General features: G+C 53.0%; 1 protein-coding gene across 1 annotated transcript in view; it reads left to right on the top strand.

Moving 5' to 3' along the window:
• The first annotated feature begins 4,500 nt into the window (after window positions 1-4,500).
• PEAR1 (platelet endothelial aggregation receptor 1) overlaps window positions 4,501-26,508 on the top strand; it is a 54,808-nt gene continuing 32,800 nt past the window's right edge. The window contains exon 1 of the mRNA XM_048828673.2: window positions 4,501-4,774. The gene's annotated coding sequence lies outside the window, so the exon portion shown is untranslated. The remainder of the gene's footprint in view (window positions 4,775-26,508) is intronic.

The raw sequence follows: 26,508 nt of genomic DNA, 5'->3' as shown, positions 1-26,508 counted from the left end.
ACCAACCTCAGCCTGGTCCAGTCCACACAAGAGATCCACTTCCTGGACACTACAGTGCTAATAAACAATGGCCACATAAACACCACCCTATACCGGAAACCTACTGACCGCTATTCCTACCTGCATGCCTCCAGCTTTCACCCTGACCACACCACACGATCCATCGTCTACAGCCAAGCTCTGCGATACAACCGCATTTGCTCCAACCCCTCAGACAGAGACAAACACCTACAAGATCTCTGTCAAGCTTTCTTACAACTACAATACCCACCTGCAGAAGTAAAGAAACAGATTGATAGAGCCAGAAGAGTTCCCAGAAGTTACCTACTACAGGACAGGCCTAACAAAGAAAATAACAGAACGCCACTAGCGCTCACCTTCAGCCCCCAACTAAAACCCCTCCAACGCATTATTAAGGATCTACAACCTATCCTAAAGGATGACCCAACACTCTCACAAGTCTTGGGAGACAGGCCAGTCCTTGCCTACAGACAGCCCCGCAACCTGAAGCAAATACTCACCAACAACCACATACCACACAACAGAACCACTAACCCAGGAACTTATCCTTGCAACAAAGCCCGTTGCCAATTGTGCCCACATATCTATTCAGGGGACACCATCACAGGGCCTAATAACATCAGCCACACTATCAGAGGCTCGTTCACCTGCACATCCACCAATGTGATATATGCCATCATGTGCCAGCAATGCCCCTCTGCCATGTACATTGGTCAAACTGGACAGTCTCTACGTAAAAGAATAAATGGACACAAATCAGATGTCAAGAATTATAACATTCATAAACCAGTCGGAGAACACTTCAATCTCTCTGGTCACGCAATCACAGACATGAAGGTCGCTATCTTAAAACAAAAAAACTTCAAATCCAGACTCCAGCGAGAAACTGCTGAATTGGAATTCATTTGCAAATTGGATACTATTAATTTAGGCTTAAATAGAGACTGGGAGTGGCTAAGTCATTATGCAAGGTAGCCTGTTTCCTCTTGTTTTTTCCTACCCCCTCCCCCCCAGATGTTCTGGTTTAACTTGGATTTAAACTTGGAGAGTGGTCGGTTTAGATGAGCTATTACCAGCAGGAGAGTGAGTTTGTGTGTGTATGGGGGTGGGGGGGATGTGAGAAAACCTGGATCTATGCAGGAAATAGCCCGACTTGATTATGTAAAGAGTTGTCACTTTGGATGGGCTAGCACCAGCAGGAGAGTGAATTTGTGTGGGGGGGTGGAGGGTGAGAAAACCTGGATTTGTGCTGGAAATGGCCCACCTGTTGATCACTTTAGATAAGCTATTACCAGCAGGACAGTGGGGTGGGAGGAGGTATTGTTTCATATTCTCTGTGTGTATATAAAGTCTGCTGCAGTTTCCACGGTATAACATCTGATGAAGTGAGCTGTAGCTCACGAAAGCTCATGCTCAAATAAATTGGTTAGTCTCTAAGGTGCCACAAGTACTCCTTTTCTTTTTGCGAATACAGACTAACACGGCTGTTCCTCTGAAACCTGATATAAATATTGTACTTACATTTCAGTGTGTCATATATAGAGCCGTCTAAACAAGTCATTGTCTGAAATTTTAGCTTGCACTGACTTCACTAGGGCTTTTTATGTAGCTTGTTGTAAAACTAGGCTAACACAGAACAAAAAGATGGTCTCTGCCCCAAAGAGCTTGCTGTCCGATGGCTGGATCGTTCTTATTACGAATATGGTCGCACCCAGAGGCCCCAGCCAAGCTCTACGGCTTTGACTAGGTGTCTACCTGTCATAGGTTCTTATATGGCTCCCGTCGCTGTAGTATGTGAGTGCCTCTCGATCTTTAATGTATCCGTCGCCTTTCGAATGGGGGTTGGGCTAGATGACCTCCTGAGGTCCCTTCCAACCCTGATATTCTATGATTCTATGAATTCCCAGCCAGCCGGGGAGCTTGGAGTCAACGGATCTGTCCCAAAATGGGTTTCTTTGGAGTCTTTGGAGAATTTTCATCTTGTTGAGACTTTCTATACTAATCACCTTCAATGTGAATAGACCATCCTCCCTCTATGAGATCAGCATCATCACCGCTGCTTGACAGGTGGGGAAACTGAGGCGCAGAGTGTGTGTGGGGGGGAGTAACTTGCCTTGGAGCATGCATCGAGTCAGCGTTCGATCCCAGGAGTGCTGACTGCCAGGCCTATCCTCAGACCACCCCTCTGTTTGCATGGAAGTCCTGACCACCCCTGCATCCCTCTCACTGCTTTGCAGTTTGCTGTCTGGGCCACCAGATGTTGCTGTTCAGCAGAGAGAAATATCTGCTGGGAACGCTGCCCCTTGCAAGCCGCCCTCCTTTGCTCCAAGCAAACCCGGATCATTGCGCTCCCCCTGCTCTCGCTGACCCCGCTCCAGCAGCGCTGCTCCCGATTTACACCAGTGTAAGGGGAGACTCAGAACCCAGAGTATCCTCAACTCAGAGCCTCACTGGTATTTAGGTGCCTGTCTTCCATTGACAGCAACCTCTGAGGATGTGGACCCCCGACCCACGCAGGCTGGAGGAAAAGCCCCGGCTTGCTCCCCTGTCATCCACCACCTTGTCCAGTCATTTTACATTCGTGCAAAGTGGGGAGGGGGAGCACACAGCTCCACCCGTCTGGCTTGGGAGCATTTACCACCCCCAGCACAAGGGCCCGAGCCTCACTGTCACCTGTTTTGTGCCCCCTTGATGTTGCCACTGGGGTGAAAAGGGGCCTCAGTGTAAACTCAAATCAGGTGCAGGGCAATGGAGAATTGGACCCACTTTGTCCTGGTGTGCAGGATTTTACAAGGTGCATCGGGCCCTCTGTGTTTTTCGGCCTGGCTTTGACCAGGCGTGGGAGCAATTCTGCTGGGTTTGAGAACAAGGGGATCCGAATGCTTCTGCCCCAGCGTAAAAAAAACCATTTCTTTGGGCAACAGGTCCAGCGTGGAAATGGACGGGGAAGCCAGGCAGTTCATTTTAGAGCCTAGTGATTGCATGGTTTCATCCACATAGCTGTTTCCTCCCCCCCCCCACCCCCCGCAAAGTATTAATACATACTCTGGATTAATTAATAAGTAAAAAGTGATTTTATTAAATACAGAAAGTAAGATTGAAGTGGTTCCAAGTAGTAAGAGACAGAACAAAGTGAATTACCAAGCAAAATAAAATATAACCCACAAGTCTATGTCTAGTATGGTAATAAAACTGAACACAGATAAAAACCTCACCAGTTCCAGCAAGCTTCCTTTTACAGACTAGTCTTCTTCTAGTCTGGGTCCAGCAATTGCTCACACTTCCTGTAGTTACTGTCCTTTGTTCCAGTTTCTTTGAGATATCTTTGGGGGTGGAGAGGCTCTCTCTTTAGCCAGCTGAAGACAAAATGGAGGGGGTCTCCCAGGGGTTTAAATAGACTTTCTCTTGTGGGTGGAGACCCCCTCCTCTCTCCTATGCAAAGTCCAGCTCCAAGATGGATTTTTGGAGTCACATGTCCATGCATGACTCAGATTTTTACAGGTAGCAGCCATGGGTCACATGCTACCTTGAATGTCCTCAAGTAGACTTCTGATGTGGATTGGAGCCTTCCAAGATAGCTCACGAAAGCTCATGCTCAAATAAATTGGTTAGTCTCTAAGGTGCCACAAGTCCTCCTTTTCTTTTTGCGAATACAGACTAACACGGCTGTTCCTCTGAAACCTGTCCTTTAAGTGTTTCTTGACTGGGTACCTAATTTGCACATTCCTTTCTCCTGAAGCTGACCAAATGCTCTACTAAGGCTGCTTAGAAATCAAGCCAGTATTCATAACTACGAATACAAAAACGACACATGCATACAAATAGGATTAATATATTCAGTAGATCATAACCTCTACAGAGGGATGTTACATGGCATGCGTAGCATAAAACATATTCTAGTTATGTCATATATACATTCATAAGCATATTTCCATAAAGCCTTATGGGAGGCACCGTCACAGCGTTGATCATTGTAACGGTGGGGAGGTGACTGCAGGTTTTGTATCTGTTGTTCTGGCCGGGAAGGTATGACGTCACCCACCCTGTCTCTCTAATATCCTGGGACCCATACGGCTATAACCACGCTGCCCAGTGACGATAAGACAGTTGTAGCCGTAGCTTTAACATGAGTGCGGGCGAAGGAAGCCCGAGGTTGCTCCCGAGTCTTTAGCTCGTGTGAAAGCTACGAACTGCCCTCGTCTTCATTCGGGTTTCACCACGTGGGAGCCGACCCACCCTGTTCCCTAGTGAGGACGCAGCCCCGGGGGGCTGGATCCTGACCACAGAGCTCTGTGTGATGGGTTCTGGTTTAACGTTTGTTTTGCAGCTTCTATTTCACACACGCTGGTTCCTTGCCAAGGGAAAAGTGGTGTGTGTGCGTGTTTTTTTTTCTTCTTCTTTCTTCCTCCAAGCCCAGCGCCCTTACTAGTTTCCTTGTCAAAACTTCCTGAGTTGGTTCCCAGCCCCTTTCCTGCTCCCTCCCCCTCACACTTAATGGCCCCTCCCCGCCACAGCCTCCTCTGACCCACAGACTCAGTGCCCACCCTGCCCCGAGCAGGAGACCAGACCCAAACCCAAAAGAGGGCTCGTTGCTTCTTTTTTTCCTGGAGAGGGAAATAAACTCTCCCTTGCCAATTTTTTTATTCCCCCCGCCCCAAATTCTTTCAGCTGCTTCCCACGGCCCATCTGCTCCCTGCTAGAGGATTTCTTGGGAGGCTGCCGTGAGAGATACCTTGCCCAGGACAGAAGAAAGGTGAGTACGGTGGGGTTTACCCACAGCGGATTATTGGATGGCTACAGATCGGGGACTGTCAGGGCGCTGATCACTGGAATCCGAGCACCAAAAGCCGAGCCAGGTGTCCGAGTTACAGAGGTTGTTTACGAGAGATTTCAAGGGGCATTCTGGAGCAGCCTGCTTTGTACAGAGGGGCTTGGCCTCTAATGTTCGACCCCAGTTATCAGTTATTGGCAGGGGGCTCCTCGGAGCATCCAGGGCCCAGCGTCTAGGTAGCTCTGTCTTCCCAAGGGGTCTGAGGCTCGATTCCGGTCTCCGTGACGCCGGTGCAAATCTGTGGGGGGTGTCAAGAGTTGGGGCCAGATTCTGCTCTCAGTTAAATCGGTCCAAACATGGAGTAATTCTACGGGAAACAATGGACATCGGTTCAGATTCTGTTCTCCGTTACAGTGACGTGAATCCAAAGTAACGGGGCGGGGGGGGGGGCGGTAGGGGGCAAAGGAGTCCAGCCCATGTTCTGCGGTCGGTGATCCCGGTGTAAATACAGAGTCACTCTGCTGGAGTCTGAATCGACACCATGCCAGGGAGGGCAGGATCGGCCCTGTGGTGCTGGAGCTGAGACCTGGCTGACAAGGGCTTGGCAGAGGCTGGTTTCTGTTCAGATGGACCCGGCGCGGGGGCCTGGAGCCAGGGCAGGTGGCTGGCATCTCTGCCGGGAAGGGGGGTCAGGCAAGTCGAGTCCAGCATGGCGTTCAAAGAGATGGACACCCCCATCCCACCCTGCACCAGCCAGCAGCAGGAAGATTTCCTCCTCCCTGACCTAAGTCCTGGAAACAGCTGGGCAAGCCCCCAACCCGGCCATGGTACCTGTTTCTGCGAGCGGCCTGTCTGGGGAGAGAGGGTTGGTGGGAGCGAGGGGGGGGGGGAGGGGTTGGAGCAGAGTGGGATGGGGGGTCGGGGTGGAGTGGAAGTTGAATGGGGCATGGCAGGGCGAGATGGGATGGGATGGGGGAATAAGCCATGGAATGGGGCAGGGACAGTGGGCTGGGCTGAGCTGGAGTACGGCGTGGGAGCTGGGCTGGATAGGTATGGGGGGGATCTGAGGTAAAGACTAGGGGCTGGAGTAGGGTATGGGGGCTGGGCAGGCTGGCTGGGGTCGGTCTGGGGTAGATCTGGGGTCTGGGGGCTGGAGTGGATCTGGGGCAGGTGCTGCAGGGATCTGGGGCCTGGGTGGATGTGGTAAAGAGTCTGGGGTGGATCTGAGGGTCTAGAGCGGATCTGGGGGCTGGGTGGATCTGGGGTAGGGGCTGGGGGCTGGGTGGACCTGAGGACTAAGTGGATTTGGAGTAGGGGCTGGGCTGGGATCAGGGCAGGGCAGGGATGGGGCAGGCCAGGTATGATCCCATCTAACCCCATCACAGCACAGGCTCCCCTTGTCCCGCCCTGAACAGCTTGGGTCCCGAGTTGGCCAGCTCCCAAGAGGGCTCTGGCTGGGGCTGTAGGGCCGGGTGTAGCCTCCCAGGGCCTGGCTGGGCCAGCGGTCTCCGGGCCAGCTTGCCATCCACTCAGCCCCGGGAGGAAGCACGTCAGTGCCGGTGACACTGCAGCGGAAACTGGAGGGGCAGAGATAGTGGCTCCTCTCCTTCCCAGGACAGAACGCCCTTAAAGGGACATCGTGAAGGGCTGGAGAGAGACACTGGGTCTCAGGACAGCCCCCTTCCCACCAAACCAGAAGGGACTTACACAAGGTCATAGAGAGAGTCAGCATGAGAAATGGGAACAGAACCCAGGAGTCCTGGCTCCTAGCCCTCCCTGCTCTAACCACTAGACCCCACTCCCCTCCTAGAGCTGGGGATAGAATCCAGGAGTCCTGGCTCCCAGCCCTCCCTGCTCTAACCACTAGATGCCATTCCTCTTCCAGGGCTGGACTAAAACCCCAGAGTCTGGACTCCCGGTTCCCTTCACTAACCACATCCCCCTCCTTCGCAAACGGTGACGTTTAACTTTGCGGGCCAGGGGACAGCCTGGTCCTTGTGGCATTTCACCCTGACCAAGGCAGTGTGATACCAAAGCGAAGGTGCCCTTGATGTGGTGAGGGGTGACATCCATGGCCCACGCTGCATGCAGAGGGAAAGGTCACCATAGCTGTCATCCTGCCTCCTCCTGCAGAAGGGAATGTGCTGCGTCCCGGATGCTCAGCGGACGTGTCACCCCAGCGGGCTCCAGACACTCAACATCCACCCCTGTGCACTGGGAATAGGTCGGGCTGGGGGGTCCTGGCATAGCGCGTCCCCTCCCGGGATCTCAAAGCATTTTATTTATGAGCTAATCCTTCAAACCTGCTCGGGAGGTGCAGGTGTCACTGTTACCCCCATTTTACAGATGGGAAAACTGAGGCACAGCACAGGGAGGTGATTTTGCCTAGAGAGTCAGTGGCAGAACAGAACTCAGGAGTCCTGGCTCTCAGCCCTCTGCTCTCATTGCTCGATTAAACTCCTTCCCAGAGCCGGGAATGTAATCTAGGAGCCCTGCTGCCCAGTCGCCTGCTCTCACCATTAGACCACACTTCCTCCAATAGCTGGGAGCAGAACCCAGGAGCAGTGACTCCCCATTTCCTGCTCAAGGCTCGGAGATGGGCTGGTGGTTAGAGCGGATGACCGAGATGGGCGGTCTGGGTTCTACATGACTTTGGGAAGGGAGTGTGGTCTAATGGTTAGAGCAGGGGACTTGCGAGTCAGGACTCCTGGGTTCTATTCCCAGCTCTGCTCTTTGACCTTGAGCCAGTCACTTCCCTGTCTCTGTGCCTCAGTTTCCCCATCAGAGCAGAACTGACCCCCCCCCTTCCCACCAAGGGGATCATGTTGAGGCTTTAATAATCACTCCCCACCCAGAACTGGAAATAAAACCCAGGAGTCCTGATACCCTCCCTCCCCACGCTGTGACCACTAGACACCTCTCCCCTCCCAAAGCCATCTATAGAACCCAGGCGTCCTGACTCCCAGGCCCCTGCGCTCAGCCCGCCTTTGGGGTAGCTGAGATGCAGCAGTGATGCGAGCTAACCTCCCCCTGCCGCACCAGCGGGCCGGAGCCGTGACACCACCTGGAGCGTCCTTCTCCCAACCCCCTTGCTCTAACCATTAGAATCATAGAATCATAGAATATAAGGGTTGGAAGGGACCCCAGAAGGTCATCTAGTCCAACCCCCTGCTCGAAGCAGGACCAATTCCCAGTTAAATCATCCCAGCCAGGGCTTTGTCAAGCCTGACCTTAAAAACCTCTAAGGAAGGAGATTCTACCACCTCCCTAGGTAACGCATTCCAGTGTTTCACCACCCTCTTAGTGAAAAAGTTTTTCCTAATATCCAATCTAAACCTCCCCCACCGCTCTGCCCCGTGACTCGGCCTGCCCGGATGTCAGCGAGAGGGGTGGCAGCACAGGGGCTGGGGGGGAGGGTGCAGACCCCGCCGGGCAGGCGTGTGACTGCTCTGCTGACTGGAGCGTGGCTTAAAATAGCTGCAGAGGCTTTGAACCCCTCTGTGGCCCGGCCTGGCCCCACATTGCCTCCAGGGCTGGAGCTGCCTCCTTCTCCCAGCTCTGGGAGGGGAGTCGGGTCCAGTGGCTGGAGCAGGGAGGGAGGGGCTGGGAGGCAGGACACCTGGGTTCTGTGCCCAGCTCTGGGAGGGGAGTCGGGTCCAGTGGCTGGAGCAGGGAAGGAGGGGCTGGGAGGCAGGACACCTGGGTTCTGTGCCCAGCTCTGGGAGGGGAGTCGGGTCCAGTGGCTGGAGCAGGGAGGGAGGGGCTGGGAGGCAGGACACCTGGGTTCTGTGCCCAGCTCTGGGAGGGGAGTCGGGTCCAGTGGCTGGAGCAGGGAGGGAGGGGCTGGGAGGCAGGACACCTGGGTTCTGTGCCCAGCTCTGGGAGGGGAGTGGGGTCCAGTGGCTGGAGCAGAGAGGGAGGGGCTGGGAGGCAGGACACCTGGGTTCTGTGCCCAGCTCTGGGAGGGGAGTCGGGTCCAGTGGCTGGAGCAAGGAGGGAGGGGCTGGGAGGCAGGACGCCTGGGTTCTGTGCCCAGCTCTGGGAGGGGAGTGGGGCCCAATGGCTAGAGCAGAAGGGGCCCTGGAATCCGGACTGAAGGAATGTTGTGCTAGGGCAGTGGACTCCGAGCAGGACGCCTGGGTTCTACACCCGGCTCTGGGGTGCAAAGTGAGCTGTGGACTTGGAGTGAGGCCCGGGCGGGGAGGGGGGAACGTGGCGCAGGGCCGGAGCGGGATGTGGCCGTCCACACTCCTGCAATCTGCTCCTTGCCCTGGGGCTGATGCGTGCAACCTCGGCCACCTCGCTTCCCCACATGTGCTGGCCCCTAGAGTGGCCACCCTGCGGCTGCACCCACCTCCCCCCCGGGCAGGTTCCCTGTGGAGTGGCTGAGCCCCTCCTAGAGGCCTTGGGGGTCCGTCTCGCCTCCGGGCTCGGCTGCACGCTTCGCCTGCAATGGAGGAAGCAAGGTCAAGCGACGGGTGCCGACGCCCCGTGGTGGGGGAAATGAGCGAGGGGAGGGGCTGGGTGACTCACCGCGGCCTTCCCCGGCGTGTGCGGAGAGGTGCTGACATCACCCTGGACTCCCCCCGGAGGATTGCAGAGCGTTGTTCACCCCTCTCGGGAGATGAAGCGCACTAATGCTTATTCCGGTGCCTGTGACCCACATGGTCCATCCCCTCGGCCAGGGCTTTTCCTTCATCACACATTGTTATTACTGGCCCATCGTGTCTCTTCCATGACCAGATGCCTTGGGAGTTTGGGCAGGCAAGAACCTGATTAGGGAGATAGCTTCTATCCCCCTGCCCCTATTTGTGGAATATCTTGACTTTAGTAAGGCTTTCGATACTGTCTCTCTCATGACCTTATAAACAAGGTAGGGAAATACAACCTAGATGGAGCTACTGTAAGGTGGATGCATAACTGGTTGGAAAATCGTTCCCAGAGAGTAGTTCTCAGTAGTTCACAGTCAGGTTGGAAGGGCATAATGAGTGGGGTCCCGCAAGGATCAGTCCTGGGTCCGGTTCTGTTCAATATCTTCGTCAATGATTTAGACAACAGCATAGAGACCTCGCTTACAAAGTTTGCGGATGATACCAAGCTGGGAGGGGTTGCAAGTGCTTTGGAGGATAGGATTAAAATTCAAAATGATCTGGAGAAATGGTCTGAAGTAAATAGGATGAAATTCAATAAGAACAAATGCAAAATACTCCACTTAGGAAGGAACAATCATTTGCACACATACAAAATGGGAAATGACGGCCTCGGAAGGAGTACTGTGGAAAGGGATCCGGGGGTCATAGTGGATCACAAGCTAAATATGAGTCAACCGTGAAAACACTGTTGGAAAAGAAGCAAACATCATTCTGGGCTGTATTAGCAGGAGTGTTGTAAGCAAGACACAAGACGTAATTCTTCTGCTCTACTCCGCTCTGATTAGGCCTCAACTGGAGTATTGTGCCCAGTTCTGGGTGTCACATTTCAGGAAAGATGTGGACAAATTGGAGAAAGTCCAGAGAAAAGCAACAGAAATGATCAAAGGTCTAGAAAACCTGACCTGTGAGGGAAGATTGGAAAAAACTGGTCTTGTTTAGTCTGGAGAAGAGAAGACTGAGGGGGGCATGAGAATAGTTTTCAAGTATGTAAAAGGTTGTTACAAGGAGGAGGGAGAAAATTGTTCTTCTCAACCTCTGAGGATTGGACCAGAAGCAACAGGCTTAAGTTGCAGCAAGGGCGGTTTAGGTTGGACATTAGGAAAAACTCCCTAACTGTCAGGGTGGTGAAGCACTGGAATAAATTGCCGAGGGAGGTTGTGGAATCTCCGTCATTGGAGATTTTTAAGAGCAGGTTGGACAAACCCCTGCCAGGGATGGTCTAGATAATACTTAGCCCTGCCATGAGTGCTGGAGACTGGACCAGATGACTCTCAAGGTCCCTTCCAGTCCTACGATTCTATGACTATTGACCTGGAGCAAATCTATTGCTTCTGTCCTGTTCCCCGTCTGGACAACGGAGATAGCACAGAGATCCTGCTTGCTCCCACCCATGTCTGTTTACACTCTGAGCTCTTTGGGTAAGGGCTGTCTTGCTCTGTGGCTGGGCAGCGCCGGGCACAAAGGGGCCCCGATCTCAGCTGGGGCAGGGGCTGTCTCTCGCTGTGCGTCTGTGCAGGGTCTGACACATGATGGGGTCCTGGTCTCAACAGGGACCGTCCGTCTCCCTGTGTCTGGGCAGCGCCGGGCACAAAGGGGCCCCGATCTCAGCTGGGGCAGGGGCTGTCTCTCGCTGTGGGGCTGCAGCGCGCATCACGACGGGGCACCATTGTAGCTGGCTTTCTTAGCTGCGGCTCTGCCCCAAACAGGAATGACAAAGGATTCAGAGACTTTCCTTCTTAGCTCCCGTCAATACTAATGAAATATGTTCTAGTGATGCTCTTTATAATGGGGAATAGAAACCTATTCATCACGCCAGTAAACACAGTGGAGATAACGTTCGTCCGGTGCTCTGGGAACACACTAGACAATCAATAGACGCTTTTTTTGGTAAGTGAATTTCGTGCTGGACTTGACAGATGGATGTTGCTGTGCCCACGCTGTAGGGAAACAGGCACTGGCAGGTTCCCCAACCCCCCCGCTCCCCTCCCACCGGCTCTGGGGATGGAACTCCTTCCTGAATGGCAGCACCCCTTATTCATGTCCTGAGCGCCCCCCGCCCAGTCCCAATCCACAGCCCCACGGCTACTCATACCCTGAGTACTCTGCTATTGCCCTCCAGTGCCACCCCACAGACCCCCCCTGTTAATCAACCCCTGAGTTCCCCTTCCCATGCAGCTCTGCTGGTGTCCTTCAGTCCCACGCTGTGGCCCCCCTGCCTTTCTAGTGCTGGGCTCCCCACACACCCAGCTCTACCAATAATTTTAGCCCTGACCCCCAGCCTCTGCTATTCCAGACCTGGCAATAGCCGCCTGCAACCCCGGGCGCGTCCCTGTCCGCTGCAGACAGCGCGGGAGCCTTGGTGCAGAATCGGCTGGGTCTGGGTGTCAGTTTCCACCAGTTTTTTAATGTTCTGTTTTTCACACGGTTGGATTTCGAATGCAGTGCTCTGGCTCTGGGGCGAGACAGGCCTCTTTCCAGTTACTCGTCTGGGGCCCGGGGAGTTGATTTCCCAGGAGGGGGGTCGTGCCTGGTGGTTTCAAAGTGTCACCATGCGTGGGGAGCGAAGCCAGACGGGCCTGGTTCAGGAATCTCTCTTGTGGTTCCCATTTGCCTTTAATGACTTTCCTGGCTCCTCTTGGTTGCTAGTCTGCCTGCCAGTCTTTCTTGCTTTTTTCCAGTGTTGTTGTGGTTATGTGGGTCCCAGGATATTAGAGACACCAGGTGGGGGCGGTCGTCTCTTTTCTTGGACCAGCTTCTGTGGGTGGAAGAAGGGACACGCTTTCGAGTTTCACAGAACTCTTCTTCAGGTCTGAAGCAAGTATCCGGAGGGTGTCAGCTAAATACAAGGTGGGGCAGATTGATGAGCATAAAGACAAGGACAACTTGTGGCACCTTAGAGACTAACAGCATAAAGGTTTCACACATGCGCTAAGAGGCCACTTAAAATGCAGTTGGCCAATTAAGGATTAGCCAGTAGTAGGGTATGTTGCAAATTGTTGTGATGAGCCAGGAAACCACCCTGGTCTTTAGTCTCCAGTAGTTATGAATTTAAGCTCCCGGGCACCTTTTGTGCAGGTTTCCTTTGAGGACTAGGACTGAGGGTACGTCTACGCTGCAAAAACGCCCCTGCAGCAAAGAGGCTCAGAGCCTGGTCATGCAAATAGCAGTGTAGACATTCCCGCTGAGGCTGGGTGCCGAGACCCTCCCTCTCACCAGCGGTCAGAGCCCAAGCAGGACGTCTACACTGCTAGTTTTAGCCCTGCGGTGCGGACCTGAGTCATTTGACCCAGGTTCTGAGGCTCATGGCTGCACGGTTTTGTTTTATCTTTTTTTGCAGTGTAGCAGTACCCTGAGAGGTCAGATATGGAGTGATTGCTTTGTCGTCTAATCGATCTATCTTGCCTTTATCCTACGCTCATAATTGTTTCTGGGCACCTCACGTGTCCTCTCCAATATACCGATAAGGCCCATTGATCCCTGTCCCTGTTGGAGTTTAGCTGCCTTTGCCCTGGGGAAGCGTAAAGTGACCATGCGATTTTTACGTCTCACCCTGAAGGTGCTGAGTGAGGCCCATGGTGGTTCTTGTTTCCTTGGGCAGTGAGTTCCACAAGTGCTGGCCCGCTGCTAGGAGAGATCTGATTTCCATGTGCTTCAGGGTGGGGTTGTAGAGTCCATCGTTTTGGGAATACTGATTTAGTGGGGGTCAGGACCAGTACCTGCCTGCTCCCCTCAGCCCCCTGAGATGGTGTGTTTGGTGTGTGCATGTCAGAGTGATGTACTTGGTGGTGTGTGTGTGTGTGTGTGTGTGTGTGTGTGTGGGTCAGTGTCAGGAGGGTTATGGGATATGTTTGGTGTATGTGTGATGTGGTTGTGTTTGGTTTTCGTGTGACTGATGTTTTGGGATGTGTGTGTGGTGTCTCTGATGGGTGTGTGACATGTGTAAGGGTGTTGTGTAATATCAGTTTTGTGTGATGCGTGTTGTGGTCGTGTGATGTTTCTGGTGGGTGTATAATGTCAGCGTGTTGTGTGATGTTTCTGGTGGGTATGTGACGTGTATAAGGGTGTTGTGTGATGTGTGTGGTGGTTGTGTGATGACTCTGGTGTGTGTGTGATGTGTGTAAGGACATTGTGTGATGTCAGGGTGTTGTGTGATGTTTCTGGTGTGTGTGTGTGACATGCATAAGGGTGTTGTGTGATGTGTGTAGTAGTTGTGTGATGTCTCTGGAGAGTGTGTCATGTGTGTCAGAGCACTGTGTGATGTCAGGGCATTGTGTGATGTTTCTGGTGGGTGTGTGACATGTGTAAGGGCATTGTGTAATGGGATATGTTGCGATGTGTCTGGTGTGTGCATCTGCTTCCCCCTGGCTCTTCTCCGGCCATGCACCCCCCCTCTCCACTCAACCAAGGCCAACTCTTCCTGTCTTTCTTTGGCCAAGAGCCCTCCGGATCGGTCCCCAGTACAGAAAACATGCCCCTCGCTTCACCAGTGGTTGGGAGCAGGTGTCTGCATGTGGCTGTTGGCAGGGAGCCTGGCTGGACTCTTTGTCTGTAGGGTGTTTGTTGGGTGTGTGTCTGATGGGTGAGTGTGTTGGGTCTGAGGCTCGTTCTGGTGTGACTCTGTTTGCACGGTGAGGTCCATCCCGTGTGTGGCGGTGTGTCTGTAAGGGGGGCACGCATCTGCTTATCGGCCAGGGGACTGCCTGGGTGTCTTATGCGTCCGCTACAGGGATGTGGGCTGTTGTGTGTGTTATGGTGTACCTAGTGCATCTGCAAAGTGTGTGGGGGGGAGGGGAGAGCCCCTGACCGCGAGGAGGAGTGTGTTTCCCTGCTTGCTGTGGCTCTTTTCCTGTCCCTCACCCAGAGGAAGCTCGCTTCTAGCTTCCGAACTCCCTCCCTGTCTGCGCGATAAACAGCAGCTCTGCTGGCCACTGGCCGGCTTGTTTCTGGAGAGATGGAGCCCCGCGAGAGGCTGAGAGCGCCAGGGAAAGCATGGGGCATTACACACTGGTGGCCAGCTGGCTGGCATCGCTCATTTCTAGGGCTCTGGGCCGGGCACCTCAGACCCCCCTCAGAAAACAAAGCTCCTTCTCTTGATTAGGAGTAGTCTATGGCAGCAGCTAGAGGGCACTGACTGAGATTGAGCGCCAGGGGCTAGACATACACAGAGCAAGAGACAGCCCCTGTCCCAAACTGCTCTCCGTCTGGATAGGCCAGCTAGACAAAGGAGGGTTTATTACCTCCATAAACCCATAAAGTGGGGATAAGAGCCACTTGGAGACTGTGTGCCTCAGTTTCCCCACCTGTACAATGGGGATAATGGCACTGCCTGTTTCACAGGGGTGTTGTGAGAATAAATCCATTAAAGATTGAGACGCCCAGACACTACGGTAATAGGGGCCACGCATACACACACACAAACAGAGATAGACAGACAGACAGACAGCACACACACACAATAAGATGTCATTATAGTGGCATGCATGATTCCACTTCTGATATGAATCTCTGTCCTTTTCAAGGTCCCCGCCTGCCCCTCCAAGAACTAAAAATGAAACTGGAATAAAATCTGTCTCATATTTATTATTGCTAAAGTCGATCAGGCTAGATAAGAAAAGAGATAGATTGCAAGTGCTTTTGGGGTGTGGCCTGTCTCTTTATTCTGTGTTGGTGCAGCCCCTCACACCATAGTCTTGGTCTGTGACCGGGGCTCCTACGTGCTACTTTCCTCCTGGGCCTGGCTAGCAGAGTTGTTATTATTAACATATGGATCCATCGCCGGACACATTTTGATGACTCTTCAGATTTCCCTGCCAACAGCTCCAGATAATACTTTGTTTCTTATTATTCCATTTGGCTCCAAAAATTCTACATTCTCCCATTAATTCCAACTGTGCTTTTCAGAGGGGGCGGAATTTGGCAAGCACTTGGTTTCTTTTCTCCCTCGTGTTATAAGAAAAGCAAAGAAAGAGTGTGCTGTTTCTCGTGCAGTTGTTTTTGGATGGAGGGTGTGATGCCTGATCTTCCGAAAGAAGAATGCAATAAAGGAAGATCAAATATAATGAACATGGATTTGTAGGCGGGGCCTTTCAGCGTGAATGAGGCCGACAGTTTATAGGCGACGGGCTGCATTTATGACTGACGTGAGCAGGTGTCACGCATCTTACTGTCCTGGTGTTGATCCTCAGGGCTGTTACCCAACAGTTCTTGGGGGCTAGGGTGTTCGACTAGAGAATCATTTCCAATTCTGGGGGAATTTAGGAAGGTAGAAAGGAATTAGCCGCACTGGAAAGGGGTGTATGTAGAACTGGTCAAAAAATTTCGGACAAAAGATATTTCCCATCGGCAAATACCATTTTGTTGAAAATCAAAACATGTCCATTTAGGTTTGGGGGGAAAAAATGAAACGAAGCGAACTTGTTGGATTGGAGCATTGCGAAATTTATTTTATTTGATATTATAAAATAAAAGCTGTCAAAATTGGGACAAACATTGCAACTGAATCCAAAGGGGATATTTCAACTGACCCCCACCCTGCCCCGATAATATTGTTTTGCTGGAAATGTCAAAACATTTTGTTTTCATTCTGATTGGCAAAGTGTTCTCAGGGCTTTGGTGTCACAGCCCGGCTGAGAGATGCAAAGATTCTCTTAAAAAGAAAAGGAGGACTTGTGGCACCTTAGAGACTCACCAATTTATTTGAGCATAAGCTTTCGGGAGCTAAAGCTTTTGCTCAAATAAATGTGTTAGTCTCTAAGGTGCCACAAGTGCTCCTGTTCTTTTTGCGAATACAGCCTAACACGGCTGCTACTCTGAAAAAAGATTCTCGTGTGGCACTAGAGAGGAGACCTGGCCGCTAGGCAGGGGACAGCGGGATGGGAATGGAACTGTGAATGTAGCCAGGAGGAAGCGACTGTAAATCCAGCTGCCTGGGTCAGGAAATCTCTGTTTCCTCCTCCCTAACACGTGTTTATCTGAGGGCCATAAAACACACAACCCTGTAAACACGAGGCTGCGGTTAACTTAAAGCATTAGGCAAAGAACATCAGCACAACCACCCTGTATGGTCCACATTAAGATTACAACAGGGATGAGTTGGACCCAGCAGCCCAGATTCCCAAGTGGTGTAAATCCACATAGCTCCGTTGATTGAGAGCTGAGAATAGAACCCAAGAGACTCTCCGTTGTTCTATCCACTAGCTCACACTCCTGCTAAGAGCTGGGAATAGAGTCTACATCTCCTGACCTCCTCTCCTTTCCCATCTCATCTAATGTCTAAGCCACCTCCTTCCCAAATCCAGGGACAGAACCCAGGAGTCCTGATTTCCAGACTCTCTGTGTGTGAATATGAAACACCCTCACTAGGCATCAGATCCCTTTTACTACCCCGCGCTTTGGTAGCCCTTTTAAAAATCATCTCACTGCGAGAAACAGGTTGTGCATCGCTAAACTAAACAGAAAAATGGCAGCTCCAAGACACCAAACTGCAGTACATTTTAAAACCGTTGAAACTTGGTCCCATGAAGAGTCTGCCAGACACTTCAGAAAAAACTGGGGTCTTCTTTGCTTAACTCCTACTCTCCTGGTTCTTCTTCGGCAGCACACCGTGACGTATCTTCAAAGCCATATGAGGATGTGCCTGTGACACCCAACAGAATAGCAGGTGTGTTCTCCTTGGTACCTGCAGTGTTCAATATCCCCATAGACAAGTTCAACCTGGACACACCTGACATTTTCAGAAGCTCAACAGGTGTCTTCTACTGGATGTACCTAGAACATCCAGCTCCACAAGTGTCTCCTACCTAGGTGTATCTAGAACATCCAGCTCCAAAGGGGCCTTCTACCTAGATGTACCTGGAACATCCAGCTCCACAGGTGTCTTCCACTGGACGTACCTAGACCATCCAGCTCTGCAGGTGTCTCCTACCTAGATGTGTCTAGCACAGTCCATTCCAACAAGTACATTTGACAAACTTGTTGATCTCTGTCTCACACATACTCGCTTCCTGGCTGTCTCTTCAGTTATGGACTGTCCTGAAAGGGACGTTTTCCTGCAATTAAACCATAGTGTCAAATATATGAGTGAGCTCATGCTGAAAAGCAAACCACACACCAATTTCATGTAGCTGGGAGTGGCTTTGTTTGAGACACAACAGCAGTTCTGATCAGGAACAACATGTGTTCCAGCCTCTCTCTCCCTATCCTTTGTTCTGGGAACCAGTATCACAAGGCATGGAAAACACATCACTTTAAATAAATGTAAGGAGCGGCATGCAGTCTAATGGCTAGGGAGCCAGGATGCCTGGGTTCTGCAGGGCTGCTGCTGACTCAATTTGCCTCTCTGTGGAACTGGGCTGATAATACAAGTGAGTCACGCGGCTCAGCCAATTAACACGGAGCTGCTTAGGTGGAAGGTGCTAGACTTGCAAACTACTAGACAGCCGAAGAAATGAATTGCTGTATTTAGAAGAATTCTCAGTGTGTGCCAGTTAATATCCGTAGGGTTTGTGCTTTTTGAGTATATGGTAAAGGCCAGCTTCTGCGCTCAGTTACACCAGTGTGATTCCCCACTAACTGAATGTTTTTACACGGGTGGAGACCAGAATCCGGCCCTGACAGTCTGTAAATGTCTAATTGGCTTTCTCATAACCCAAGGCTTTGGCTGAGCGGAGATGGCGGGGGTGGGGGGGGGGCTAATGAAAACCATCTTCACGTGCAGACTTAAGTCCCATGCTTATTCCTGTGGTTTGGAGCTTGTCGCTTGAAGCTGAATTAATCAAGGCTGGTGCGGGACGCAGAGTGCAGACATTGCTGTACTGAGGCATGGCGGCCCGGCAAGGCCTGTGACCTAGGCTCCAGTTTGGGAAACCACTCAAGCTCTTGGAGGTCGGAGCCTTTTTATTGCTCTGCATTTGTACAGCACCTAGCGCCCTGGGATCCACGCACATTGTCACCATACCGCAGGCCTTTAACGATAAGATTGTGCTTCAGACCCACTGAAGTCAATGGACCTGATTCACCTCTCGACTGCTTCTTTACACCCCCCACTGGCAGTGTAAAGGGGTCGTGAAGTGGGTGCAGATGTAATTTATTTTATTTCATTAGTGTAAATGACCCAATGGGACTTAAGCATGTGCCTAAAGTTAGCCACATGCTTCCCTGCATTATTATTATTACTTATTTGTATTGAGGTGTTGCCCAGCAGCCTCTGTCCTGGACCAGGACCCTATGCGCCCGATGCTGTACAAACCCCAGACAAAGGCCTGCCCTGAAGAGCTGACAAATTCAGGGTTCCTCTGCATCAATGGAACCTTTGTTACCTCTCCCCTGATTTTAGCACCAGCCCTTCTTCGTGACTAGGGCCCTACCAAATTCACAGCCATGTAGAACGTATCACAGACCGTGAAATCTGGTCTTTTGTGTGCTTTGACGCTATAATATACAGATTGTCCTGGGGAGACCAGCATTTGCACAGGGGAGACCAGCGTTTCTCAAATTGGGGGTCCTGACCCCAAAGGGAGTTGCGGGGGGGGGTTGCAAGGTTATTTTAAGGGGGTTGTGGCATGGCCACCCTTACTTCCGTGCTGCCTTCAGAGCTGGGCGGCCGAAGAGCAGTGGCTGTAGGCCGAGCACCCGGCTCTGAAGGCAGCAGCCGCACAGAAGGAAGGGGGGCCATACCCCACCGTGCTTTCAGAGCCGGGATCCCAGCCAGCAGCCGCCACTCTCCGGCTGCCCAGCTCTGAAGACAGGGCCACTGCCAGCTGCAGCGCAGAAGTAAGGGTAGCCGTACTGCAACCCCCCCGCAATAACCTTGCGACCCCCCCCCCCACACACACACAGTACCTTTTGGGTCAGGACCCCTACAATTACAACACCCTGAAATTTCGGATTTAAATATGAAATTTACGATTTTTAAAATCCTAGGACTGTGAAATTGACCAAAATGGACTGTGAATTTGGTAGGGCCCTATTCATGAATTTCCATCTGCCGCTTTTCCACCTGTGAAACTGGTGCCTCAAGGAAGCCAGCAGCTCACAGATGTGCTGGGTTCAATGTTTGGTTGTCAGGTTTCAGCAGAAGTTTCTGAAGTCAAAGCCACTGGGTCAGATGCATGAGGGCCTCTGTCTTGCAGCTCAGGCATCAGCTGGGGGACCAGTCAGTGTTAAGCAGTGGGACTCAGTGAATTTCATCTTGGAATTCTGGATCACAATTCTCTCAAGTTTATTTTTATGTAAAATTACTTGCCGAATTATTCCCCGTGTCGCTAACCCCCCAGGGTTCAACAAGTCACGAGTCCGGCACCTCGCAAGCATGAGATTTTAAATTCAGGGGGCCTTGGGGTTTATATTTTTTTCCTTCTGGTTTCTGAGCCTTTAAGGGTGCACTTGAACCATGTTTTCTGAGTGGTACTGTTAGCCCAGTGGTTAGAGCAGAGTACTTGGGTTCTGTGCCCAGCTCTGAGCGGGGAGTGTGGTGTAGTGGTTACAGCAGGGAACCGGACGCCGGGGCTCTGTCCCTAGCCATGAGGGGGGAATGCGGTTTAGGGTGTATATTTACTGCAGAGTTACCCTGGGTGATTAGCACCTGGGTTGCAGCCACCCGACAAAACCCTGCTGCTGAATTACCTTGTCCTCACTGATTCCGCGTGTCCCCCGTCTATGCTGCTAGCACTTCTAGGGGCACATCCTGTGGTTCTTTGTGCTGCTGAGCTGGACTCTGATTTTATTTCCCTTGTGGCAGAACTTGTTTGTCTTTCTGGGAATATGGAGGGGCGGCAGGGGATTGTGGGAAGGTGCTGGAAGGCTCGGAGCGATGTAGCCTGCATTGGGTGACCAGCCTGAGTGAAAGCAGCGTCAGACCCAGTGTAGACCCAGCTAGCCTGGGCTGAGTGCCGCACAGATGCAGGTGAGAGGGTTTGTGTGGACGGAGGGGAGGGGAACACCTCTGCAAGAGCCTGGGTTAACGCTGCAGGGAAGACCTACGCCGAGCTTTTTAAAGCAGGGAACAGGGTGTCAGGACTCCTGGGTTCTATTCCCAGATCTGGCGGGCCGGGCAGTTTGATTAAGTGGTTGGGACAGGGCTTTGGGGGCCAGGACACCTGGGTTCTACCCCTGGCTCTGCCACTAGCCCAATCTCCCTCGTGGAGAAAGGGCTCCCCTTGTCCTGAGAGCTCCCTGTGCCAGATTCTGATCCCTTCTAGCTTTCCTCCCAGGCCAGGGGTTAAGCGGCAGCCCGAGTCCTCCTGGATCCCTTAGTCAGACCAATTACCCAAACACCAAACACCAGCTGAGCCTCCCGCAGCTCCTCAGCCCTGCAGGTGTTCGGGTGCGTTCAGAAAAACCCAAACATGCCCCCCCCACCCCTCGAGAATCCAGGCTCTGGCCCTGGGAGCTGCCTTCCCTGCAGCAGTAGCTGGGGGCTCTGGCCCAGGGCCCGGCTCCTGATTAGAACCAGGACCTTTGCTCTTCCCAAGTGAGTGCAGCAGTGGGGTCAGGGCGGTGGATGGATGCCCCAGCCGTGGAGACTTCGTCACCCCTTTTAGGGCGTCGGAAGCTGGGCGCCCCAAAATCATGAGGTGCTTTTGCACATCGTGGGGAACAGCGGTAGCACGTATAAAGCAGCTGTTCAGTCCTACGTCTCCAAGAACTTAACAGAGGTGGGTCAATATTGGGGCACTCCTCCCTCCCCTCGCTGCTCCACATGTATGGGTAGGGAAACCGAGGCACGAGGCGTGGAGAGGGGCTGAGCCTTGCCTCCGGTCGCCTAGGGAGTCGGTGCAGAGCTGGGAGCAGAACCCAGGCGTCCTGAGCCGCGGCACTGAGCTCTGACCCATGTTGCCTGGGGCAATCCCAGCTCCTGTCTCAACCCAACGGGATCTGCTGTCCCAGGATGGCTGAGCCCTTGATTGCTGAGATGCTCCCCTTTCTGCACGGGGCCACGCGTTTAGCTCCTCGTCCTGTCAAGCGCTGGGATGAAAACGGATGCTGCAGAAACCCAGCCCCGGTGCCGCACTGAGGAGAGACGCTGCCCGGGGCCAGGGGCGTCGCTGGGGTAAGCAGCAGCTGCTCGGCTGTCGCTCTATGCTGGAGCCAGCCGGAATTATGGTGCGGTTTTAACTTGTGGCACGAGATTTTGGCACAGCGAGGTCGGGAAGCCTGGGAAAATGCACTCGGGTTCCCAATAGGCCCCAGAGATTCACATCAGCTCAAATTCCCTCTCGCATCTTAAGCAGAGAGGTAGGGAGGGAGAGAGGGTAGAATCATAGAATCATAGAATCATAGGTAGATAGAGGGATGGATGAATAGATGACTATCTATGGAGATACATACGTAGATCGATAGGTGTGCGGTGTGCACGAGGATGAATGGATGACTGTGTCTGGCGATAGCTAGACAGAGAGAGAAGAAGGATATTTTCTGATCCATCCACTAATTCATATTCGTTCTTTCTTCTTTAACTAGAAATCAAGGAAGCGGGCCCAAAGAAAGGTTAGATGGATAAATAGATACATAGGAAGACACTGATGGATAGGTGAAGGAGGAAGGTTCTTCTCTGCTGTACATACAAATTCACTCTCTTTTTTGTCAGCTAGCACGCAGCACAGGGAGGGGAAAGGAAAATAGATAAACAGACAGATGGAGAAGGGATGACTAGATGAGACCAGAGGAAGCGTTTTCTGCCCTCTCAGGAGAGTTGGGACGGCAACGCCCTGTCCTAGGGGTGATGCGCACCGTCCTGTGGGCCCTGACTGCTCCAGGATAGAGCAACGGCAGGTGGATTGCTAAACCCGCTGTCCGGATGCTGCCTGGTGCCACCCTGTCCCCGGCGAGGGTCTCCCAGACCTGGTGTTGATGATCTCAGTCCACTGGGAACATAATAGGCTGGCGTGGGGGTGGGTGGGAAGGACCCAGGAGAAGGGGACATTTGCCAGACAACTGACAGCCTCCAGCCATCCCAGTAAAAGCCTCTTGCAGATTATAAATGCTCCTGGCCCAGGCAACTCCCTTCGGAGGAACAACGCCTGTGGAAATACCTAGGGGCTCGTTAAGAGCATTGGGAAAGCGCTTGCTGCGGGCTGGTTTCACAGCCCACGCTGCGGCGGGAAGGTGTCGTTCCCGGGTCACGTGGACGTACCCACACGAGCTTGATCAGACGCGCCCAGAGCCTGCAAGCCCTGCTCGAGGTCAGTGAGGGGAGGGGTTGGCTTAAGTGGAAGTGGATAAAGCAGCGTCCTCAGGGGATGGAGTGAATTGTGGGCAAGCCCCCACTTATGTGGCAGTTTTTGTCTTGGCTGATGCAGTGAGAGCTGAACCAGGGCCCTCCAGAGCTAAACACCAGAGCAATTTCAGCTTGAGCTGGAGGAGAGCCAAGGCCATAGGGGGCTGTTACAGTCTCATTCTCTGTGGATCGGGCCAAGCAGGGACTGGGACCTGGACACACACTCAGCAGTGGGTTATGCTAGGAAAAGAGGGAAGCTGGCCCTGTTGTTAAGGCCCCAGCCCCAGACTTGGGAGATCTCAGTTCAAGTCCCATCTCTGCTACATGCTCCACCTGTGGCCCTGGGCCAGTCACTTCTCTGCGCACCTGTGTGTAAGAATCCTGTCTGGACTGGAAAAGTCTTCGGAGTCAGAGACCCCCTCTCCCTATGTCTATGTGCTGTGCCTAGGGCAGCGATCCCGGGGACGGGGACCCCCAGGTGCTCCTCTGGTGTCGAGTCAAACCCAAGGCAACCCCAAGGTGGGGTTAGGGAAGCGTCTTCCCCACAAGTGGGGGGGTGCCTGCTGTGGGGCACGTGCTCCAAAGATTGGCCCTAAATCGGGCTGGGTTAGCGTTCCACCCCCATGTGGGGTCAGGCCTGTTGGGGTCCACCCCCTATGAGCCTCATCCGACAACCCATTGAAGTGGTAGGTCGGGTGGGTTTTGAATCAGGCCCTCTATAAGCTAGACCAGTGGGAACGGCCCAGCGGCTCAGCGCACAGGGTTGAGTGGCTGTTTGTGATGCAGTGAATGGGAATGGGGGAAATCCCAGCAAATAGTGATTCCCTGGAAACAGGGAATAGAGTGTTTCGGCTGGAGAGAGCAGGGGCACGGGATGGCCGTGCTTCCGCTTTGAGAGTCCGTCGGCTGGCTTTTGGCGAGTGTGACGGGGGCTGCATGGATGTGTCGGTTCATACGCGCTGGGTGTGCATGTGATGGGTCTGTTGTGTGCACACGGGTGGGTCTGAGGGGTGGCGAGTGTGGGAGCAGGTGTGTGTGAGGAGTGCATGGTTTGTCGGTGTGTCCATGTGAGTGTCGTGCGAGGTCGTTGGGCCTGTGGTGTGTGGGGGGGTGTCTGTGTCTGATATGTCATGTGTGCGCACGTGTGTGTGGCGAATGTGGCTACAGGGTCTGGATGGATGTGAGCAGTATATGGAGGGGCGGGGGTGTTGTCCGGGTAACATGTCCATGTGCAGTGGATAACACACAGATGGCGTGTGATGTGACAGGTGTGTGTTACGGGTGGAGTGTCTGTCAGGACGTTGATGGATGTTTGTGTGTCTGGGTGCACACGGGGTGCTTCAGCGTGTGTGTACACTTCGTGTGTGTACAGCCTGTGTGCGTTCACGAGAAGGTGTGTGGATTGATTGGGAGGGGTGAATGTGTGGATATTAGTGTGTGCGTATGGGTGAGTCATAGGGTGCACTGGGCGAGAAAAACACACTTCCACACAGGAAATGAATCAACACACAGATAAAAGGGCTGCAACTGACCAAAAACCATAAAGTGCAGAACACAAGCCCCTGGCAGGAGGACCCCCTGTGCCCTCCCCTGCAGCGAGCGAGGCCAGGATCTGATGGAGAGTCCTTGGTGGCAAAGGTTTCTTTGAACTGAGCCACTGTCCCGTCGCCGGACAGCTGGGCCGTGTGCCCGGCCCGCTCAGAAAGGCCCTGTGGTCGGGAGCCCATTTCAATGGTAACTTTGCCGCTGCTCTGCTGAAATGCCCCTCACTTTACGACTCTTTGTGTTGCCAGGATGGCAGATGGTCTTCATGTCTTTATTTATTAGGGGTATAACGGTAGCACCTTGCAGCCCCAGTCATGCACCGGGACCCCATGGTGCTAGGCCCTATACGGACACAGGGCAAAAAGACAGGCTCCACCCCAAGGGCCGTGTGAAGGGGCTTTCCATGTAAATGAGAACAAGGCTACTGGGCTCTATTCCCAGCTCTGCCATGTGATTTTGGGGAAGTCACTTTCTTGCTCTGTGCCTCGGTTTCCCCTCCCACCCATTGTCAATTCAGCCTGCAAGCTCTTTGGAGCAGGGACTGGGCCTCGCTCTGTCCGGGCAGCACCTGGCACAAGGAGGGGCTGAGCCTGGGGGGAGCTACTGCGACACCAAATGATCCCACTGCTGAGAAGGGGGCCAGTTGCAGGGGGTGGGTTTTTGCGGGGCGGGCTTTGGCCTGCTAGGAAACGGACTGAGACCCCTTGCCTCATCTCACGCAGGCTGCTGAACAGATCCTCAAAGACCTAACACCCGGGCTCCCTAAATACCTCGGAGGGACAAAATGCTCATGTCTTTTGGGCCCTACCCACCTGACCCCAACTTGAACTGGTACCCCATATAGCTGATTTTACCCCAGCTGGGGATCTGTGCCAGCCGTCCCTTTGTCCTTCCAGCAGCGGTGCCGATGGCCGTGGCCGAGGCAGGGGAGTGACATACCTGGCCCCACCACCTCGGTTCGCGGGGACTCAAGTGCATGTCCGGGGACCCAGATTTCCTTAATTGGTTGTACCCATTCTAGGCTGGCAGCTGGTGGGCTCAACAGGCAAAGGACAGTGGGGTGGGGAAGGAGCTCTTTCAAAAAGAAACAGGGTGTTCCTGGCCCTGGGGGGACAGTTTCGTGGTGTCGAGATGTGGTTTGTTTGAAGCAAAGAGCATGAAAGGGCTGAAGGGAGACTGGCCGGCTGGCCGTGCAGCTCGTGGCCTCCCTGCTGGAGTTGGGACTGCAAATCACCCTTGTAGTTAGTAAATAACAGATCCTTGACCCTGTCCGTTCCCACGCTTCGCTCACGTACTTGTGGCCTCTGATGGTTCCCATTCGCTCTCCAGCTTGGATCCTTCCCCTTGTCCATTCCCATCCTTGGAGGGAAAGATTTCCCCCAGGCTAAAGAATGAGCAGTGGCAGAGTTGTAGGAATTATCTGGCTGAATCAGACCTAAGGTCTGCCTAGCATCCCGTCTCTGCCAGCAGCTGGCACCAGATGGCTCAGAAGAAGGAGCAGGGTTTCCAGTTCATGGCTAGAGAGGAAGGATGGTTCAGTGGTTAGGGTCCCTGATGAGGCAGGTGGGTCTCAGAGTCTGAGGGGGAACGTCTGCAGAGCGTTTCTAGCCCCATCACACAAGTCCGAGTCAGCTGACCTGGGTGCTGAGACTCGCTGCTGCATGATTTCATCCCGTAACAAGCAGCGCACGGGGATGCTCTCATCCCAAGAACCGCTGCAAACCCTCTTAGGCCAGCTTAGCGATGAACAGGGCCAGGGATACCTTGATTCTTTTTGAAAGAGCTCCTTCCCCCACCCCACTGGCCATCGCCTGTTGAGCCCGCCAGCTGCCAGCCTAGAGTGGGTACAACCGATTAAGGGAATCTATGGCCTAGCAGACAGATTTAACCAGAGCTGAGCTTTGAACCAAGCATCCTGGGGGTTCTGGAATCAGTTAGAGCTATTGCAGGTACCGGAAAGGAGACGTGCTTCCTATGCTCTTTGGGTAGAGAGAGCGGAGCGCGTCTCAGGTGGACACAGACCATGCAGCGTGCAAAGGAATACAAGGCAACAGCTGAGAAGAGTGGGGTTTGGTCGCGGGGAAAGTAAGATCTCATCATGCAAAGTGCTGAGGGCCCTCAACCCCTATTGGCTTCAGTAGGACTGGGCCCTGGCAGTGGAATCTAATCATATCTATCTATCTATCTATCTATCTATCCATCCCCATCCACCCCATCTATCCACCCCATCTATCTATCTATCTATCTATCTATCCCTGCATACCCCCCTCTATCTTTCTATCCCCATCCCCATCCCTATCTCT

Source organism: Caretta caretta, chromosome 24 (genome assembly GCF_965140235.1).
Source record: "Caretta caretta isolate rCarCar2 chromosome 24, rCarCar1.hap1, whole genome shotgun sequence".
In the NCBI taxonomy this organism is placed as follows: domain Eukaryota; kingdom Metazoa; phylum Chordata; order Testudines; family Cheloniidae; genus Caretta; species Caretta caretta.
The sequence above is the reverse complement of the archived record's forward strand: the minus strand, read 5'-3'. Positions and strand labels throughout refer to the sequence as shown.